The sequence below is a fragment of the Elgaria multicarinata genome, chromosome 5 (assembly GCF_023053635.1).
Source record: "Elgaria multicarinata webbii isolate HBS135686 ecotype San Diego chromosome 5, rElgMul1.1.pri, whole genome shotgun sequence".
Classification (NCBI taxonomy): domain Eukaryota; kingdom Metazoa; phylum Chordata; class Lepidosauria; order Squamata; family Anguidae; genus Elgaria; species Elgaria multicarinata.
Window position 1 is genome coordinate 30,076,564 of NC_086175.1, and position 23,125 is coordinate 30,099,688.

Consider the following 23,125-nt stretch of genomic DNA (forward strand, 5'->3'; position numbering starts at 1 on the left):
TACAACCTGGAATCCCTGAGTCCACGTTAAACACTCTAACCACTATGCCACACTTCACACTAAATTGATAGTGAACTGTAGATTGGCGTACGTTGGTTGCATGTTGGAGCACATCTAGATGCATAAAAACATGTCTGGTTACAAAGAACTAGTTACAAAGACTAGACTACAGCTCGCCTCTACGAGAAGGAGTTCATGGCAAGCAAGTTTGTGGAGCAATGAAATTTGTTAAGATGAAAGGGCATTCAGAGCTCCATCACAACTACTTTTTTTTCTGGTATGCACCTGTGATTTTGACCTCTGTTTCTTTAGCGTGGCAAGTGTTGGTCCCTTTCATGATCGTAGCTATACTGGGGGACTCTCTTTTACTTGTTTCCTCTCCTGTTTTTGTGCCTGCACCACCCAGACCCTTCTCCTACCACCTCCACTTCATTGGTTATTGTCAGGTGATGGACATGGGAGCCTCCCCCCTCGCTCTCCCTTTGTCGTCTAGCATTTTACCGATTCAATACCTAATTGGCTGTGCACCATTTCTGTAGGTGAGGAGGCAAGGAGGGTGGGGGTTAGAGCAGCAAAAGGCCATTCGACCAGCTAAGTTTGTTCGACATGGTGTGCTGGAGGAAGAGTACTGCCCCACCCTCCTCTTTCATCAGCAAGCGCATGTTCAAAGCACACACCCTCAACAAAAGAGAAAAAAACACACACGAGGATGGCAATACATGGGGGTGGAAGGGCGCTTTAATCCCGCATGGAGGAAATAAACCAGACTTTCTCCACTCCAAAATATGTTGGAAAGGGGAGGGGAAGAGATGAGATGAGTGCAGGACAGTGACAACATCATGTGAGTACCACGTTGCAAAACCACAAACCAGACATGACAAGAGTGAGTATTTTAAAATGTTGTGATTGATATTGTATTGATTTTATATGCTCTTTTAAACAGTTTTATGTAGTCTCTTTACTAATACAACATGTATGTGTACTCATTGCTAAGCTGGCTTTGCCTCACAGAATTCATTTCTGAACATCTGCTGCCATTTGTTCTTCAGTGAAACCAGACTGCTTGGTTCAATTGGGAGAGTGTCGTTTTGATTGGGTACGGGGGAGACTGTTGCTTCCCTATGGAGTTTAAGATGGTGTATTCAGGCTCAGTCTTTCTCAAGTACCTCAGTGGCATGATATATTACAGGAAGCCAAACACAGTAGGTTTCAGATTGCATTTTTTTTTATTTAGCATTTTAAGAGCCCAGCAAGTGACTCGGCAGCAGCCCGCTTTGAGACTCTCTAATTTCTTCCAAATTATCACAATTAAGAAGAGCACTTTAAAGTGCACATAATTACACAAAGGATGCATTTGGGTTCATAGTAATCTGTCCTGACATTTTTAAATGAGTTTGCTTTTAGGGTATTTCTTTTCCTCTGAAATGGTAAATCTTTGCTGTAAGAGGGCAGTGTGTTGCTATTGTTTGAGACATATTTCACCATTCCGATTATCAATCCCGTGTGTGTGTGTGTGTGTGTGTGTGTGTGTGTGTGTGTTTAATCATACAATTTTGTCAGGAAATTTTGCTCAGGGCTAAATTTTGGCATGCAGATCATGTATATTCGTTTTCAATTAGATTAGTTTAGGGAGAACAAAGAAGATCATTAAGAGTTTCAGTTCAATTTTTCAACTCATATTTGGCAGTGTATAGTGTGTAAAGGATGTTGCTATATATGTCCAAATTCTTATGGCCCAAGTATTAATATATGCAAACTCAACAGCTGCATTTTATAAGTAGACTGCCCTAAAATGCAGGAGGACATTTACACACGCATATATCAATACTGCTGTCATTTTGATGCTTTTAATGAAAATTTTCAGAGATGTTTATTAGTATGACCTCATTGCAGTGTTGTCCCAATGACCAGTCCTTTACTTTCTCCCATGTAAGTGAATGGCTGTCTTTCATTCTTGGGCAGGATCTACATTGCTGCTTTAATAATAATAATAATAATAATAATAATAATAATAATAATAATTTATTTCTTACCCGCCTCTCTGATTGGATCGAGGCGGGGTACAACAACAAGAATAAAATACATAAAATATTGATTAAAAACATGGTACACACTGTTTAAAAACATCCTAAAAGCATCCTAAAAACAGACTAAAATATCCTAAAATTCTACTGGATAGGCCTGCTGGAAGAGATCAGTCTTGACAGCCTTCTTGAATGCTAAAACACTGTCAAGCTGACGAGTCTCCTCTGGCAGGCTATTCCACAGTCTGGGAGCAGCAGAAGAGAAGGTCCTCTGGGTAATGGTTGTCAGCCTAGTCTTTGCTGACTGAAGTAGATTCTTCCCGGAGGACCTATGTGTGGGGGGGCAGATAGGGGAGGGGAAGAAGTTGGGGCCCATGACATACTCCATATACAGTTCTCAAACCATTTTCAAAGTGTTATATCCGGTTTGGTGTAGATCTGGCCTTAGTGGGGAAAGTAAAGTGTTGCACTTGAGAATGGCTTAGTGTTGTAGGCAAAACGTGACCACTTTTCCAAGTGGGTGGTTGAATCAGCTGTGATCAGCTAGAAGACTGTGGAGACATGCTATACAGATGCCTACATTCTTAGCTACTAGCTCTGTGACTTAAGACTAGAAAAATAAATAATAAGTTACAATGTTCACAAAATGTCTTCAGAGAAAATAATTTCGCATTATGATTCCACACACATCCAACATTCCTGGCCCCTTTAGAAACCAGTGTGGATAAAGCTGTAAAGTAGTGGTTAACAGGGTGTTTCTACATAATTTAAAGATGTGTGGCATCAGATCCATGACACAAATCTGGTTGTGCTAACGTGGATGTGTATATGCAATCTTAGAATATGCAAGCTTGCCTGGCCATGGGGAGGAGGGCACATTGTTGGTGGGAGGGGAAGAAGAGATGTAGGGTGATCACCATTGGCATTTGCCATACATTGCCTCTGCCCAGGGGAGGAGCTCACGAGGCTTTTTAGGCTGTGGTGCCCCTCTCTTCAACTTATTCAACGTCATAAAATATTTCACCGGACTGCCTAGCTAGTTGCTGGCATAGATGAGGGCCTGCCTAGGAATTCCCCCTTTGCAAAATTTCAATAAATATGGCCTGAGTTTTATCCCATCCACATGTACCTCATCTCTTTATTTCCTTCCCTCCTTTCACCTACAATAAACTCTGACCACATCTGTTGCAAGCAAGCTATATCTGTTCCCCTCCACTCAGCAATCTCACAAGTTTTCTTCCTCCTGTAAATCTTCATAAAACATGATGATGATGATAATGATGATGCAACTCTCCCTTATCACTGCTTGTTATGCACAAGCTCTCCTCATAATTTAATTTGCAACCAGAAGTCTGTTTTCAATACTATGGAGAAAGTACTTCTGAGAACTTTCCTTCTCTATTCGAGCTACAGTCCATGCAAAAGGGGAAAACAACAAATGGAATACAATACAATGGATAGCATTGGGCTGAAAGTGTAAGTGAGATCAAGGTAGTAGACTGGGATAAGCAGTGTATTAAGCCTGCAGTGCCATGTTCAGGACTCAGCGCTTACTTCTTAGTAAACATACGTAGGATCATTCTGCAAACCTCCCCCCACCTAAAGTTACTTAGGCCTTAGCTAGACCAGGCTATATCATGGGGCGAACCCCGGGATTGTCCCTGTGCATCCACATGACGCACAGGGGATCCTGGGATCAGGGAGGGATCATTCCTTCCTTGCCCTGGGATAGAGCCCACCGGGGGTAGGGTGGGAGGAGTGGGGAAATTAAGTTTTTTTAAAAAAAATACCCTACCTTTAGCACACGAGCGTTCATGCACTCTGTCTTCTTTGAAAATAAAAAAATGGCAGGCATGACACCTCTGTTCCTGAGGTCGTCCCACCTCATGTGTAAACAGAGGAGGGATCTCGCATTAAGCGCAACACGAGATCTTCCCTCCTCCATCGCGGACTATCAGGTAGATCTAGCTAAGGCCTGTGACTGCAATCCTACATACACTTTCCTGGGAGTAATTCCCATTGAACACATGTACATAGGACTGTATATTTGAGCATTATTTATCTCTCTCCTCAAATTAACTCCTTTTTTAAAAAAACAATCGAAGAGGGTTGTTCTGTTGCTGAGTAACTACAGTTGACAGACAAAATGGCTCCAGATATTTTCCTCAGTAACTCATGTAACGTAAGGCCCTCTGCACCCTGCAGCCTCAGAACTTCGTAGAACATGACATCTTATAGCCCTAAACCTCCATGTATTCGCCTACATAGGTGCTGCCTGCAGCTATTTAGGAGACGTAAAAGGCAGAGGAAGGGGGGGGGAAGTAGTTTGCAGAGGATATCCTTTTTCCTTTACTTAATCCAGCGAGCTTCTGCAGGAGCCAAAAGTTGTAATTTGAGGCAGTAAAACCAGACTAGCTCCCAAGTGTGATCATGTAAGGAACATAAAACAGCCTATAATTGAAGAAGATGACGACAAACAAATTTACATGTAATACTTAGGGTGCAATCCTATGCATCTTTATGTTGGGAATATTGCAACCTCACCTACAAGTTACAGGAAGGGGGCAGTGTTGTAATTAGCTAGTTAATCCATAGGAATTTGGGGTGTAGCTAGCCTTAGGATTTCTATATCCTGGAGTGCGGCTTCTTGCTACTTGTTTTCTTCCCCAACTCTTGATTTTCTTCCATTGCTGGGAGACAGGAGCACATGGCTTGCTCTCTCTTCTGCTTGTCTATGCCAGTCCTTTATCCTGGGCTAGTCCCTGGATTGTTACTGTCTGACCAAATAACACACAGGGGATCCTGTGGGCAACTTGAGACAACCAAGGACTTTCCCCGGGATATAGGGAACCACAGAAAACCCAATTTTTCCGCTGTCCTGGGACCATCCCGTGGAGTGTGGGCCATGTGGCTCCTCCTCCTGGGTCCTCCTGTTGAGGTACATGTGGATGGGATAAAACTCAGGCCACACAGACAAAGTGTGTTTAGATTATCTTTTCTCAGGCATGAACACTCAAGTTACTGTAAAAGTCGCAAGATTTTGTGCTGCAGCCATCTCACGCCGTAAGGTGGCGAGACAATAATAATATTCACGTCCCACATCTGTAATGTAATGTAATGTGTTAAATGTGTTAAATTGTATGGTGTTTGATTGGAGTGCTGGTTTTCATACCGTAATAAACTTATTCATTCTCCTGTTGTTTCAGTGTGTAGCAGGGATGTAAAATGGGCACGGAGGCAGTCTGTGCCCATCTGGGTTTTTGGTTTTTAAAATTTAATTTTACCTTTTTTGCCGAGAAGCGTAATTGTGCTCCTTCTCCGGGGGGGAAACCGGCGGTCGCAATGTCCTTCTGGGATGTCACACAGCCATCAAGACCCTGGGGGAGGATCACGGCAGCCTCCTCCCTCCCTCTACACCCTATGGTATAGACATGCCCACAGATTGAACAAATGACTTTCACACAACATGTTATGCCATGATGGTTTACTTTCTGGTGAACCCATGATGGGTTTGTTGTTGTCTGTGGGATCTTTCCACCACCCATGACTAGTTAATCCACCCAAACACCCCACTCTGAGAACCCACCTTGTATAGAATGGACATAATCTACAATTCATAGTGATTAGCAACCCATCATGGCTTAGTGTTACACAGTTTCACCACCACAGAGTTGTGGTGAAGCTATGGGGTGAACTCCTTGGATAAAAAGGTAATAATAAATAAATGAGACAAATCTGGTATTCAAACTTGAAACATAGAACCTCATTTATATTTCTTGTCCTTTAAAATCAACTTAGCAGCTGCATGCCCAATATATTAATATATTAATACAAGAAATAATCTAAAAGCTTAGAAGTTAAGCATTTTGCCAAGCAGTTTGTAATAGTTCACAATGAACAAAATACATATAATCAGATTGTTTTTACAATGTTTCCACACTAGAGAGCTGATCAAACAAACATGTAATTAGGAAGCTATTAATTTTAGCAAGACACAACCATTGAATACTGTAGGCCTAGGCTCTCTCTTTTTTATATATAAAAGGAATTTTCTGCTTCAGCCAGATAAACTGAAGCAGCCCTTCAGAAGATATGCATGAAAGCATTAATATTAAGTTATGCTAAAAGTAACACTTAAAAAGGGCTCATCAAAATGTTACATATTTGGAACTTCTCTTGATATTTTTTAGACACCATAATCTTCTTCATCATCATCGCCATCATCATAAAATGAAAATATGCATTTGTTTGAACTCCACCAGAAACCATTTCATGGATGTTCAAGATGAAAAGGGCAATTGCTTCAGTATTCTCTCTCCCTCTTTTAAATGTGCAAATAGGCCATTTTACACATTGCATTTTTAGATGAATATCTAAGATGTTTCAGGCATACCATACAGGTCCACTCATTGAACCATAATTGATTGCAGCTTTCTGTTCTCTCACTATATTTAATGGCAACCAGGGGCTTACCTCTTTGTAATGTGTGCAATGGACCAATTGTTAGTTGCTTGGTGTTAAGAGGCAACATAGGCAAATTACACCCATTGCACCCCTGCTATGCTTAAAACACTTAATAATCATGTGCAGCTCTCACCTATTCTGCTTTTCACCCATTCATATTTATTCTGAATTATTCTGCTGATACCAAGGTCTGGTTCATACATGTATGTTCACAATTAATGCAGAGTTGCAGAACCTCAGGCTCAGAGCCAAATCCAGCCTTCCTGGAGTGCCAATCAGTCCAGCAGAGTTCCCCAGATGGCCACACCCCCTCCCCTGGAACCACACCCTTTTCTCCAACGTGAATCATTTTGTGATTTCCTGGCTGAAGTGCTAGTTTTTCCCATTCTAAAAGGCTTGAATGCCTCTCCTGAGGCTTAGTTACTGGCGGTAAGAGCTTTAATCTAGAAGAGGCTGGGATTTTTGGGTATTCTGTTCACCTTCACTCCCACCCATGACTGGAATACAGCCTCTCAAAAGCTTCTCCAAAATGGAATACAGCCCTAGACAGAAAGCGGTTCTGCATGCCTGACCTAAAGGCTGGAACACAAATGATGGCTTGCACATGTCTCTGAACCATCTACCAAGGATCTAACACCATATATCAGTCTTCCCAGCGTGGTACCCTCCAGATGCTTTAATCTGCATCTCCCAGCTGGGGAAGGCTGCCATTGCTAGAACTTTGATATCACTCAGTATTACCTCAAAAGCAACATTTTAAAATGGAGTTAATTCACACATTTAGCTGAAATTTGGTAGCTCGTGCCTTAAAAGAGTAGTAGAATGTTTGAAAAAAACCAAGCCAATTTGATGAAAAACTCCAATGGTATAGGCAGGAGAAAGCTGGCTAGGTCTCCTATTGAAATCAGTAGGAAACAAAAATGACTAGGAATAATAAAAACAGATGAATCCATTCTAAAGGAGTTCTGAATGAAAAGCAAATGAATGGGTAATAAAATGAATGAAACATTTCATCAGAAAAGTGAAAGGAATAAGTGAAATTGTTCTTTCTAATACTCCCAAGTGTCTCCTTTTATAATATAGTTGAGAAAACTTGTGAAAATGCATCATCATGGTAGCATGTCCCTTCCCCCCCCCCCAAACACACACACTGCTATGTTGGATACTACAGGGGGTGTTGGTAATGTTAACATAATAATGGCATATAAACATATTTTCCAACTGCATATTAGCGGGGAGAGACGGGACAGCTGAACCCACACATCTTCTCACAATGGCCTTCCTCTCCCTTTATGATAATTGCCCAGTCCAAGTTCATATTCATGTCATGAATGCACCCTTGAAAATTATCTCAACTAAGATAAGATTACTGAAGTTTCTCCACTATCCATCTGGGTAGGCTATTGATTAATTTTTAAAACAGAGAGAGAACATAAAAAGAGAGAAAAGTTGAACGATAATCACTGAAATGGTTCCAATGCTGATGGACTTAATGGAAAAGTTGCTGCTAGTGTATGAACGTATGCCTCTGTCTTGGATTATTGATCCATCTAGGCCACTGTGGACAATTTGGACTGGTAATAGCTCTCCATGGTCTGAGGTAGGAGTCTTCCCAGGCCTATTACTTGAAATCTTCTAAATAGGATTGAACCCAGGGAATTTCTATGTGGAAGAGAGACCATATGCAATATCACTGAGCTGCCATAACATGGAGCTGCTAATTTTGAATGACACCATTGGTCCAATTAGCTTAGTATTACTTATTCTGACTGGCAGCAGCCCTTCAGGGTCTGAGGCAAAGGTATATCGCCTGCTGCCTGAACACTTTAACTCAAAATGCCAGGGACTGTATCTGGAAAAAAGTTGGCTTCATCTTGTAAATCTTATCTCCACATGTTCCAGAAATGTGTATCAAATATACATATTTTTCCCATTTGCTTTTCACTTTCCTCCCAAACTACCCAGGCATTGTAAGTGGCAATATATATATATATATATATATATATATATATATACACATTTCCCCCCCAAGAACATATAATTCTCCAAATAACATGAAAAATGTATCACAGTTGTTATCTTGAAGGAGTTTGCATGTAGAATGATCCATGCATTTGTCTATGACCTCATTCTACAATTAAAATACAAGAAAAAGACTGCCAATAACTAAAAATTGCCCAAAGCCCCAAAGAGTTGAGAATCATGATTATAAGGGAATGGAGAATCATTTCATGAATATCTTGCAGCATTGGCAATTTTTACACTGATTGTAGGCAGGCAATTTGTAACTACTTTTGTAGAACCTGAGAGAAGTGGGGATGGACAAATCATTCTATTTCCAGTCAATTTCACATTTGTTCACCAATAAATCTGTTACATTAATTTCCAAATTAATCTGCACTTTTATTAATAAAAGGAAGCATGAAAGCCAGTAGATAACTAAGTTCTATCTTCACATTAGGCCGGGAGATGTGGTTCAGGTCATATCATATTGGAAATTCACAAATATTGAATTTCTTATACACCCCTACTCTAGAGATGGAAGGATCACGATGGGCAAACTTGTCTTTTTCATTTTCTGTAACGTTTGAATTTTTTTTCCAAGCACAAATTTGCTCTGTCCAATTTCTGCATCAGTTTTCACTTTAAAAAAGAAAAGTCAGGATGAACATTCTTTTTCCCCTGTATGCAATTTCCCCTCATATAAACATTTTTACATGCACTTCCCCCTAATCTATACCTTTTTGTATGCTCTTTCCCCCAATATTATCCCATGCAATTGTCGTAAAGTATTCATATTTGCATCCTTTTTTGATGGAAAAATTGTCCTGCAAAGTTTGTGGAAGTGCAAAAGGTGAACAATATATGTGGTCTGGTTCACGTATTAGTTTGGGAAGTGTGAATTAGGATTTTCATTTGTATTAAAATGAAAAAAAAATATTCCCAATCCCTATGGAAGGAACCTAGTGTTCGAGCTAGTTTGAGCACCCCCAAACCTTCAGAAGCCTCGACACACTCACCCATTTCAGACCCATTGCCACTGAAGTACCCAAGGCTGTGTATTACCTAAAAGGAACCATGTTTGGAAGATCATAGTCACATATTAATTGAAGTCTAAGTAATTCATAGTCAGGAGTTAGTTGGTCATGCCTTTGGACTGCCTTCCTGTTGACCGTTTTGCATGAAACAATGTTCATTGGATAGGTCTTTATATGCAGTTTCCATGAATAACAAAAGCTTTCACTGTAATTCAATGTAGGGAGTATATTTATGTCCAAAAACATTTTTTCTTTTTTAAGGAATTAGGCTATCTTCTATAACAATCTACTACAAAGTTTTAATTTTAATATCAGAAAACATATCAAGTATAGTTAAAAACAAACATAATTGCAAATTGGAGCAAAATAAAATATGACCACAAAAACTATACCTTTATAAAGACAGGTGCAGGCAAAATTATTACTGAGTTTAGCAAGGCAGTTGTATGTGCTATTGTGGTCAACGTCATTCTGTGTCTCAAGAACAAGCACTGTGACTACATCAATCAGATGGGACAGAATGGAAGGGCAAGGGAAGGAGCTACCTGAGCATAGGTGAAGACCCTGGCGATAATACCAGGTCCCATGTGAAATACCCTTTGGAGTTCCTAAGCACTCTCAACTCAAGTGGTTTGATGCCAATAGAGTTGATTCAGAAGACAGACGCTGTGGTCGTCCTGCTATGGAACCTGGACATGTCTGAGGTTCCTTGTGCTTGCCATACTCAACAACTGTCTGCATCAGGAAACCTTCACTGGACAGGCTAAGGGAAAGCAGATTGTCCTGCCAAAGAACAGCCTTGCAGCTTCCGAATCATCTCTCTCCTTCCACTTCAAGTGTCGCCTGTTCCCCATTTGCCTGGCATTAGCATCAACAAGAACCAAGGACAAACTGTGGTCCCAGTTGGCATCTATATGCCTACCCGTGTCTTCTGCCAAAGTGGACAACTCCGCTTTGCTATGTGTCATGAGCACTCATTGGCAAACCTCAAGATTAAAGTCATTGATCGACCAGTATAAGGACATTACAGTGGCTGCCCTGGAATTTTCAACAAGGCAGGATATACACCATTGCTTTATAAAAGTTTATAATGGTATTGACCACTGTTGGGGCCCAGGACGCATTCCATATACCGTTTTCAAACCACTTCCAAAGTGTTATATCCTGCTTAGTGTAGATCTGGCCCAAGAATGTTAAATTTAAAGAAGTTTTGTGAAGTTAAAAGCTGTAACACTTTTGTTTATTCAATAAACCCAGTTAATTTAAATGTTTTGTTAGATTTGATTTTTCGCTGTGAACTGTGTTTGCGAGTAGCCAACTTGTTTGAATAAATTTTGTTCTATACACCTATACACTTTTTTCCCTCCTTGGGAAATTTCATATATGTCTACGTGTGGCTGGAGTAGTAGAGTTCATACACGGGCAGCTCTGTGATTTATGCTCCCAAGGAAATAGAGATAAAATTATATGCTCAGCTTTAACTTCGTGTTTCATGATTTCTCACTGTATAATTTTGCAACCTTAATGTCACATTAATGTGGTTTATTACATTTAATATATTCTATTATAGGAGTGTTGTAGTATATGTTTAGTGAAGTGAAGGCCTAGTTATTTATAGATTCAATAAGCAGTAAACTCACCCCTTGACCTGGATTCCTTCAGGCATTCTGATTAAAGACTGCTACTGGAAACGTTCCAGCTTTATTATTGGTGAGTGTGGGTCCTTTTGCAGTTGGCCAGTTTACTGATTTCTCTAGATGATAAAGCTCACAAAATGGATGACTCAAAAATTAATTAATAAAATCTTTAACTACAGTTTTCTTCTGGCTTCTTCTGGTGATTAGAGGGCAAGCTATTCCCACCCCCCCACCCCAGTTGCATTGGTTAATATTTTATTTGGAAAAGGTAGCCAGGCTATTTGGCACAGTTTAATGAACAAAATCAACAATGCAAATCTGAAGCTGCATGTAGTAAATACTCTAGTATTTTTTATTTATAGCGGAACTTTTTCTACAGAGAACCATTGGTTCAGCCTTAATTCACGTACATGTATTATCATTAAGCTAGGATTATCCCAGTTTTATTCTCACAACAACTTTGTGAGGTAGTTTAAGCTGAGAAATACTGTTTTATACAAGGTCACCCAGTTAGCTTTATTGCTAAATAGGAAATTGAACTGAGATCTCCACTACCCAAGTCCAACAAATTATCCACTACATTATAACAGCTCATCATATGGCTTCCTCTAATTACATTGAAACTTATATAGTACACATAAGACACCTTTCCTATCAGTAAGGATAGGCTATCTCTATCTTATCTATCTAGGTATATTCATAAGGGAAATCCTAGGATGATATATGATCTGTTTAGACATTCCCTTCACATGTTGACTCAACGTATTTAGCACTTCTCTTTTGCTGCTGGTTTTAATTTGGTTTTATGTGCTGGAATGGTTTTTATCATTTTGCTGCTAGTTTTATCTTGATTTCATTCTGCTCTGCTCTTTTGTTGTTGCTGTTTTAATGTTTCATTATGGTTTTAATGTATTATACATCATCCAGAGAACTTTGGCGACTGAACACAGACACACCCACCCACCCTTAACCTCTGCACATTCAGCAGAAGATAAGAAGTGGCTTCTATATTATCTATAAAGTATGGCACAACTCCAACTCTTGCATGAGACTGATTTTCTGCATCCATTTCAATTGTGCTTTAGACCTAGTTTTGGCACCAAAATTGGCTTGATCAGCCTGATAAATTACCACTACCAGGGAAGGCCAGTCTTACTGGATCTGTCAGTGAATTTGATACCACCAACCATGGCATCTTCTGAATAGGGTAGGGTGACCATATGAAAAGGAGGACAGGGCTCCTGTATCTTTAACAGTAACGTAGAAAAGTGAATTTCAGCAGATGTCAATTGAAGTGGGTGAAATTCCCTCTTCATCACAACAGTTAAAGCTACACTAGCTATAGTAGAGTGGCCAGATACAAAAGAGGCCAGGGCTTCTGCAGCTTTAACTGTTGTGATGAAGAGGGAATTTTTCACCTCTTCAATTGACACCTGCTGAAATTCCCTTTTCTACATTACTGTTAAAGTTACAGGAGCCCTGTCCTCCTTTTCATATGGTCACCCTAGAATAGGGTGTCTGGGCCGAAGATTGAGGAGATGCCATGTTAAGGTGGATTGGTTTCTACCTGGATAGATTATTCAAGAGGGTGGTGCTGGGGTAGCACTGGTCAACTCCCTGGTATATAGATAAAGGATGTTTGAGAATTTCTTTTTCATTTGCAAACCATGCAATTTTGTCTTAACATTGACATGGGCAGGAATGTAATTCTGGGGAAGATTTTTTTTTTTTTTACAGTTCCCTGAACTTTTATTTACATTCAAAATGAATACTTGCACAAATGCACATTTACAGAAATGCACATTTCCCCCTCCCCTCAAAAATTCATATTTTCACATTCTTTTCCTATGGGGGAAATTGGACATTTTTCTTGATTGAAAATGGGCAGTTTTTCTGATCAAAAGAAAAAAAGACACTTGTTTTAGAATGCAAGAAAGGCAAAATGAACGTCAAGGAGATCAGAAATTGCACATTTGCCCATCTCTAATACAAAATTTAGTAATAAGTTAAATCTGTGGTGCAATGGGTGGCTACTGAGGAAAGGGCTTTGTTGGTGGTGGCACTCCAACTGTGGAATGCTTTCCCTTGGGATATTCCCCAAAGGAAAACCATTGCCCAAAGGAAATAGAATACCCATCTTAACTTCATAACAGGTAAATAGTTCAGCAACTGATCAGTGCAACAACAATGAATCTATTGGTAGTATCCAATGTTAGCCTAACTTAAGTTCCGTTCTTTTCAGTGAGTCAACTCTAAGTATGACTAATATTGGTTGCAACCTTATATTGTCTCTTTCTGGGAGAATATCCTGGACAGCCTACTCTACTGAAATCAGTAGGAATAATATTCCCATTTATATCAGTGGTAGCCTGATTTCAGCTTCTTTCTCTGTGGACACAAGGCCAAAGATGTCTTTTAAAAATAGGTATGTTGGCAAGTAACTAGAGCCTTTTTTAATGCCTGTTGTTACAAAAATATTGCAGAGTATTCACAGAATCTTTAATCTTTTTCTTTTGATGAAGGTGGGAGAAAGCTGCCTTATGACTTCCGCATTTAGTTTAGTCCACAGCCGTAATTAGTGCCTGTTAATTTTGTTGTGCCTGCCAGCATTTTGGAAATGTTGGCTGCCAACGTTTGTTGTAAGAGCTCTTAGCAAATGCATCTAGGTAAAATGTTCAGTATTTTTGGTAAACCATCTAGATTTTTACAAGTAGTGTCTGTGTTTGTTTGTGTGTGTGTGTGTGTGTGTGTGTGTGTGAGAGAGAGAGAGAGAGAGAGAGATCTTTGTTCATCTGAATGGTGATAGTAACTAAATGGGGCAAAGTATCCCCTTGATCAATATGATCAATCAGAGAGGCCTTGTTTGCTCTAGAAACCTTTGCTTCAATGATTAAATAGGGGTGGGGGGGAAGGTTGCAGGGCCTTGTTAGCTTGGGCACCTGAATTGGGGAATTCCTCAGTCAGAAAGCCTAACCAAGTAAGCTCCCTTACAGCTTGTAGAAGGTGGGCAAAAGCACTAGCTAAGCATTTTAAAGTGTGTATGCTCTACACACAAGGAGGGGGAGGAGGAATAAATGCAATACTCTGCCCTCCCCCTTCCAAACATAATTTTACAGGGTTCTAAACTGTGCAGAGAGCCTCCATGGAAACAGACACTCTCCAGACAACAACAATGACGAGGGAGGGCGATTGGAGCTAGAATGCTCATCCGCTCTTTGTTCTTGTGTATAGAACACACATGCTTTAAAATTCCTGAATAGGGATAAACACCTTTCTTCTTAGAGGAAAAGATCATATGTCATTATATGTCTGACATTTTAGATTGTATGGATTTATTTGGTTTCTACATGATCTGTTTTGTTATTGCTGTAAGCTACCCTATGGAGGACCTATTAGGTCATAATTTAAGAATATAACATTAATTCATAAACATCATACCCAGGGCTGGATTTCTGCCAAGACTCACTGGGTCTCATCCCTAGTATCTGTTTCCCATGCTATGGTTCACCACTATATAGATGACAGTGCTCCTGAGTACATTTCCTTAACAATTAAGGGAAAGACTTCCAAATAAGATCAGGCTGTGTTGTCCACCAACAAGGGAAAGAAAGAAAGATAACTAGCCAACACTTACACTGCAGAACAGATGATGTCAGGGGGCATGGCTGGGGACTGGATGGTGTCAGCAGCACCCCCTTTTGATCTAGGCTGTTCCACCCATAAGCTTGCTGCTGCATCCATCTCAAGAAAAAAGTAGCATCTCTCCTTGAGGCTCCTGGCCATTCTGTCTAGCTGTGTGTTGGTTGGACAGAGTGTGCAGCCAAAATGAGGCCTTAGCTAGACTTACCTCATAGTTTGTGACGGAGGAGGGAAGATCTCACGTTGTGATTAACGCAAGATCCCTCCTCCGTTTACACGTGAGGCGTGACGACCTCAGGAGGAGAGGTGTTGTGCCCGCCATTTTTTTTTTTTTTTTTTAGGGAAAGGAGTGCACAAACGCTTGTGTGCTGAAGGTAAGGGTTTTTTTAAAAAAAATTAATTACTTTTCCTGCTCCCCCACCCTACCCCCAATGGGTGCAGTGCTCCCAGCTCCGTGCGATACCTCGCATGGAGCCGGGTCAAACTGCGGCAGTGGGCCACATGTTTCGCTGTCTTGGGCTCAGCCCGGGACCACAGAAAAAGGGGCCCCAGAGGGGAAGGCGAGATCCCAGGGCAAGGGAGGGATCATCTCTCCCTGATCCTGGAATCCCCTGTGCATCATGTGAATGCACAGGGACGATCCTGGGTTCGCCCCGGGATTTCACCTGGTCTAGTTAAGGTCTGAGTTTCAGAGTGCTCCTTCTTATGTTATGCTGGCAGTGAGGGGCCTGAGACAACCCTCAACCAGGAGTAAAATGAGAAGCTCCAGGCCACATGAGCAGAATGCACACTGCGCTTCCTTCACAAGCTATCATTGTCTTGGTTTTCATGGGGAAGAGGGGGGAAACCTCCCAAAGTGTTGCAGGGAGGAACCTCAGAATGTGCCCCGTGAAATCTGGGATCACTCACATCACCTATACAGCAAAAGTCATGCTGCTGTTGTTCTCATGCACACATGTAACATGAGGTGTCCCAATAACTAGGGTGGGTTCCAGGGAAACATGGGAAAGAGCCATGCACCTGCTCTCCCAATTGAACACTTTCTTTCCAGGGTGTGGATGTACCTGCTGGCAGTGGTTCGGTCTCAGAAAGTCCCTGCCTTTTGATTTTTCCTCCAGAGCAACAATACCTCAGGCCCTCTGGCACTGTGGGTATATCAAAATGGAAGGTGGATTTCTAGGTACTTCCACTGCTGTCGCCAAGGGACTGCATAGGTGGGAGGCCCAATGGCAGCGTGGTTGGCTGCTGCCATTGGCCCTGCTAGTAACTAAGACAGAATCAATCACAAATGTCTCCCTAGTGTTGGGAGTACATAGAGATCGGCCAGTAGATTTATCCAGCTTTGCCTTTTGGGGACAATGAGTCACAGGGGAGAGAAAAAATAAGCCTAAATTGGTGCTACAGTCTGTTTTTATAGACAATTTGCCTTTTCTATTTAAATCCATCTTCACACATATTTAGTGGTACCAGATGATGATATTTGCTAATCCTGTCCTCTGCCAGGTATCCTGTCCTTTGCGTAGCTACAGATTTTCATGCATAATGCCCTTTAGAGATCACTTATGAGGTGAGCACATGACATTGTTTTTCATTATGTTAACATTTTCCTAGCATTTATGTGTGTCAGGCCAGGAGGACACATCCGAATGATGGTAGGTGGTTTTGGAGGGTGTGTATGTGTGCGTTTTGAAGTGCTAATAACTAGATGTTAACATTTCTACTGTGTCATATAAATGTTTAATAATTACAATGTGGCCCACAAGTAATCTGTGCAACCATCAGAGGGTTTTTTTTTTTTTTAATATACTTTTGCTTTGTCATTTTTGGTGTAGCATAGTAGAATCAAGGTTGTGTTTTTGCTCTCTGAGCAGCAAACTCAGATATGTTTACAGCCCTCAAGCTGTTTTGCTTTGTGGTAGCTATCATCTGCTGTATGTTTTTGGGGTTTGCCCAGTCTACTTTCCATGTGGCTCTGTTTTTCATCACCAAAAGCTCAGAGGCATGTACATAGAAGATAACTCACTCTGCAAGAAAGATATATTCTATCAAATAAGTTGGTTACCCACAAACACAGTTCACGGCGAAAAATCAAATCTAATAAAACATTTAACATAACTAATGGTGTTTATTGAAACATTCAATGTATCACATGTTTTATCTTTAGAAAAAAAATCTTTAAATACAATATTCTTGGTGTAAACTCCAGGGTGGCCACTGTAACTAGTGAATGGCAAGCTCCATGGGAGCATGCATTGCACGTTCGCCGAGCACTGCTCAGCCGGCCCTCTTCTGTCCAAGCCGGCCCTGCATGGGCTCGCTGTTGCACATGTCCAAGGCCTCCAGAAAGTACAAAATTCCCACAGCACGCCATTAGCATGCCAGGGGAATTGCACACTTTCTGGAGGCCTCGGACATGTGCTTTCTCTCCCTCCCCAGTCCCCATTCAAACTCATTGGGGCCTCAATGGGTGTGGAGGTAGGAGAAGAAGGGTTTCCCCCTTCTACTCTTAATTGCAGCTGCCATTAGGGTGGAAGGGGGGAGGGAGCCTTTAAGATGCCAATCAGTGAGCCTTTAAGATGCCAATCAGTGGGGCAGAGAGGACTACACAATTTCCTCAAGGCTGGGGAAATCTCACATTTTTCCCCATGCCCAACCAGACATGTATCACCATTGTCAACCAAGGAAACATGGGGCAGAAATCCACCGGGCGCATTCTCAGGGGCCCAAGAAGGTAGAGCAAAGGGCGTCTAGCCAGCTTGTAGGCCCTGGCAGATTTAGAACCCATCCCTAACTGTAACATCCTTGAAGACCCCTAACACTAACATTAAAACATTCAAAAATACTTAATAGACAATAAGCCAGGCATAGTGTATTACATTTCATTTGTACACCTAAGTACATTTTATACATTTCTTCGTCAAAATGATTGCATTCTAAAATATAACATAAGACATTGGTATCACTTTTAAATAATAAATTTTTTCTAAATATGTCTTAAATAAAATCATCAAGACCTGTTACAAAAGAGTTATGTTGGTAGTAATTTGTCCAGAGTACCTTAGTTATTGGGCAGATTAAAATGTAGTAAATGAATGAATGAATGAATAAAACTGTTCTGGGTTTAGGAACAGGCAAAGTCTAGAAGGCACCTGGCTTGGTTAACACTAGTCCTATCACAGATTATCTACATGCCCAATCACTAAACAAATGAAACATACAGTATAAATATTAATCTTCATTGGAAAAGCTGACGGGGCAGAATTTCGCCCACTATTCATTCTCGCCCAAAGAGGGGAGAATATTGCCACACTTCCAGGAAGGGGGGGTGTTGGACTTATATTTTGATAAATTTTGTATTCTACTTTTGGAAATGACACAACATCATGAATCGTTCCTAGGATTCATGATCCTGCGGGGAAAGTATGGTTGCCCCCAAAGTCGAAGACCAGTGCTGTGCAAAACCCTATCCACCTAATTGTAATCTTTTCGTTTCTCTGTAAAAGAAGCAGTTGTTTTTCCTGCCTCTTTTGCAGGGAGTTTGAGAATTTGGGAGAAATTTCTCAGACTGCATGGCTTAAGGGTTTGGCTGAGGCGTTTATGTCTTGTTCTTTCTGAAAAGCTCCCTAGAGGACTCCCTTGGGGCTTTCCTGTGCAGTGGCCTGCTGAGGGCCCGGAAGCAGAGCGAGGCATTTTGGGTTTTGTTTTGTTGTTGTTGTTGTTGTTAAAAGTCATTGTAACAAGAAGAAAAAAGAACAAGAACAAGAAATTCGTATCCCTTTCCACGTGCAAGTTCTTTTCACCCCTTCCCACAGTGAATGGTCAAAGATACATACAAATATTCAGCACAGTGCTATTTTTATTTATTTATTGCAGAACTTCAGCAACTGTTTCAGTGAAGCTTTTCTTGCATTGCTGTAGTCAGTTTGCTATCTAGCACTACTAACAATCTGACCTACATGGCCAGTGTTACAGCGTTAACAAGGAAAATCTGTGTTAAAGTATTTAAATGGGCTGCAAATACAATAAATAAGGTAATTAAAAGCTGAACAAATGGATGGGTCTGCTAAAGACATTTCTTGTCTGAGTCACCAATAGGTCTAGGGCAATGAAGGAGAAACTGTCAAGATCCTGGGGCCAAGTTGGCTTTCAGCACATGTGTGTGGGGGGGAAGCACATACCAAAGTGGGTGGAACATTTAGTTTGGGCCTCACTGGAATCTTTTGCAGGGTACAGGTTCTCCATCCTTGCTTAGGGCCATTCCCAAATCAGTTTTGCTAATTCCTGCCTATTGTACATTGATGTCTTCATCTATTTCCCACTGACTGAGCAAAAAATAAGGCAGGACAATAACAGTTTCTAAGGAATGAAGTTTGCTCAGCAAGTTTGTCAGCAGACCAACTGAGTGGATATATAAAATATGCTACAAACACACACACACACACACACACACACACACACAGACAGTTAAGCACAATGGGATTTTTATTGAGATGACTATGAAAAGAAAGTGAGATGGACAAATCTATTTCTTTTCCTATTAACATGCGGATATTTTTTTCAAGCAGATGTTCATTCCATCCCATTTTCACATCAATTTGTGATTATTGTTTTTTAAAAAGCTACACTAGATTTCATATGAATTTTTGTGCATCCAAAAGTGCAAACATATTTCTGTACTCATTTCCCCTTAAAATATGCATTATTTGCATATATTAAGGATTACTTTCCCATACACACACACACACACACATTTTGTACACATTTCTGACCAAAGAACTGCTTGTGAACTGTGATTTATTTATTTTTAGGAATCCATATTTTGTGCAACAATGTGTTTACAAATACATATTTTATTTTTTATTTCTTTTTAAAAATTAAAGAGAAAATAAGGATCACTAATGTGGAAATGGAATGGAATGGATTTATGAATGAACCATCCAGCCATATCCATAATTATATACAAGTAGAGCTGTATGAGAGTGAAACTCTTGCTGTATAGCACTGGCAAGCAATAAACCAACAGTGCTATGTGGAATGAACAGGCACATCAGTTGCCTCATTGGGGGGGGGGCAGTGTCAGTGTCAGTAGTGAGTTCCACCAGGGGTGTTGGCCCAGATTCTACAACCAGCCTTACTTCTTCGACCCGGAAGAAGGAGCAGATGACTATTAAAATGGGTACAACAATGCAGGAAAGACTGAAAGGTACAGTTTCTTTTTCATCTTCACCAAGACGTCAACTTTTGAGGAGCAAAACTACCAAACTTTGCTGCAGCTCTATTTGGGATAAATTTATTCTGAAATGTCTAGCAGGGCCTCTGGTACAAGGAAGCACATGAGTAGTATCCTCTCTTCATATGTCTCTGGGGTTAACAGGAACTGTGGTGAGCTCTCACTTCAAGGGAACCATGAAAACCTTGAGATTCTGTTACACACCAGATGTGGCCAGTTTGATCTCAGGCTTTTGTGAGAATACAGTGACATGCAATAAATATTGTATTAAGCTGAAGGCTGTGCTCTCTCTGTGTGTGTCTTTGCTCTTCGTAATGTTACAGATAGCATCCCAAGTTTCAGTTTAATTAGAAACTAATGGAGATAGTTAAGCTTGAAAATACACCCAATGTCTGCTAACTTATATTATCATCACAGTACAGGGGCAAAGTCAAATGAGAGTGTTGCTGTGGAACTTGGTCACTTGTTATTCAAGGTCTCTGACATAGCTTGGTCAATAACAATGAATTAATGCAAAGGTGAAGGATCACATCTTTGATAGGGAGAAGGGGATACAGCTTTTGACTGTGTCCAGAGTAAGAGACAACACAGTCCCTTTGCTTTCAGCAAAATAGATTTTAAAATCTCTACAGCCCAGTAACTACATTTATTAAGTGCAGGGATAAGCAACTTTTTGCCCTCCAGGTGTTTTGGGCTATAATTCCCATGATCCCTAACCATTGTCCATGTTGGCTGGGGCTGATGGGAATGGTAATCCCAAGCATCTGGAAGGCATTGGGGTTTTTCCCCTGGTCTAGGGAGTAAGCCCCTTTGATCACTGTGGGACATACTGTATTTCTAAGTGAGCATGAGTAACAGGATTGTGCTGTTAAGCTAAACGTTTCTGCTGAAACGTTGCTGGATTGTGTCCACAGTTTGAAACTCGGACTGGGTGGCAAGATGCAGCTTGGGAATCTGCAAGGGTGTGCCTTTGGAAGAACTGATTCTAATTTATGCCACTGCTGAATAGGTAATCACCAGGGTGGGCTTGGCTGGCATTCATGCCAGTGGCAGGACAGCTGGTGCAAGAGGGCAGGGCTAGCTGGTGCAAGTCCTTCACAGGGTGTTTTGATGCATTGAGGTTTCCAGTGGTTTAGAGGCTCAACTGAGCATCTGAAACTGCCTTAGTGACACAGACCACTGATAAAACTATCCCAGTACTGTCTAATCTGATTGGCAATGGCTTCCCACAGGCTCAGGCAGAAGTCATCAATAAGTTTGAGAGCCAACAAGAAAAGGAGGGAAAGGAAAGGAAAAAGGAAGTTGCTTTTCTATTAACTTTTTGTATCTCTACCTGTTAAGTGAATACACACATACACACTCACACACAAGCTGTTGAACTTGGAACCCTGGCTGTGTCTATGCACTCTGCTGGAGTGCTACACCTGTAGCGTTAGTGACCCTAAAATTACTCTTCCCTGCTGATGTCCAGATCATTTGCCTGGAGACGCTGGGTCTTGAACCTGGAACCTTTGACATGCAAGGCCAGCGATCTACCATTGAGCTATGGGTTTGCCTCTCCCAACTAATTCTCTTATGAAATATTTTCCCCAGGATGTAGTCAGTGCCATAGCAACTGTAGCAAAAGAAGTAATAACATTTGTTGCAATAACATATACAGTCATGTGAAAAAGAAAGTACGCCCTTTTGGAATTGTAGGATTTTACATATCAGGACATAATAACAATCATCTGTTCCTTAGCAGGTCTAAAAATTAGGTAAATACTAGGGGTGTGATCCGCTTCACTTAGAATTGGAGAAGCAACAGCGAATTGGGGTGATCCGCCTCCTCCTGAGGTGGAGGAGAAGTGCATGGGGGGGCTGGAGAAGCATGGCGAAGAGAAGCAACCATAAGTGGAGCGCTCCTCTTTTCGCGGAGCGCTCCGCTCGCCATTTTGGATTTTTTCACCCATAGGATTGCATTGTGGAAAAGATTAGTGGATAACTTTTTTGTGTTTCAAGCTAACTATTTGAAACTTGTTGTGCTCAGAGAGTTGGGGGGGGGTCATTTTGAGCCTAATTTCAGCACTCTGTGTGGTGCGGTTTGCTTGCTATAATTTTTAAAAAGATAGGGTAAAAAAAGCGGGAGAGGTACCTTTTGAAGTGCTGAGAGGCAGATTCAACTCCCAGTTATGATCACCTGATGAAGCATCCTCCAATCCCAAAGTTGGAAGGGGGGGATAGGCAAAACAGGATACTTAGTAACTTGGGATACTGGAAAACTTCTCTTTCTTAGTCTCTGAACGGACTTTTCCCAGTGTTTTTTAAAACAGTAGCCCCACCAAATGCACAAACACAACCTGAAATCATATACTAAGCAAATAAATAACAGATAGGAAACACAGCACTTCTACCCATCCTAACCTTGGTGAACAACTGAATAGATGTGGTGCAAGGGGATGAGGTCCCCTAGGGCATGTGGACGTGCCCAGTGCACACACTCCTGCTCTTGGAGGGTCATCCGAACACTCCAAAGCTTAAACAGTCTAGAACTTCTAGAAACTAATGCCTGTCATGAGTTGAAATGTCAGGTAGCTTCTTAAAGACTGGTACTTACTTAGGGCCAGTCAAATTGGCATATCCCCCTCCCCCTGGGCACGTCCACTTTCCTCTTACTGGTAAAAGACAGACATAGCCTTTTTTAAAAAAATCTTGTTGTTTATTCAGCAACACTGTTGCTTTTAATTCCACCCCTCCTTTGTTTATTTATTTATTTATTACATATTTATACACCCCATAGCCCAAGCTCTCCTGGCTTTTCCTCTTCAGTGAAGTCAGGCAGGCTTTGATTGTGGTTCAACTCCTTGTTGTTGTTGTTGTTGTTGTTGCTATCATTAGTCCTGCTATTAACGTTGTTATTTTGTTGTTGTTTAATAATGGCTGTGATCACAATGTAGTCAATCAACTCTGAAGCAAGGATCACAAAGGTTTACTCTTATCTTCCTAGCCTCCTAGTTATGGTATGCAAAAGAAAAGGCATCTGTCTGTGCTGCTCCTGCCTCACAGGGATGGTTTGCATTACTGGCTTTGAAACAATCCTTGGCTCACTTCCTT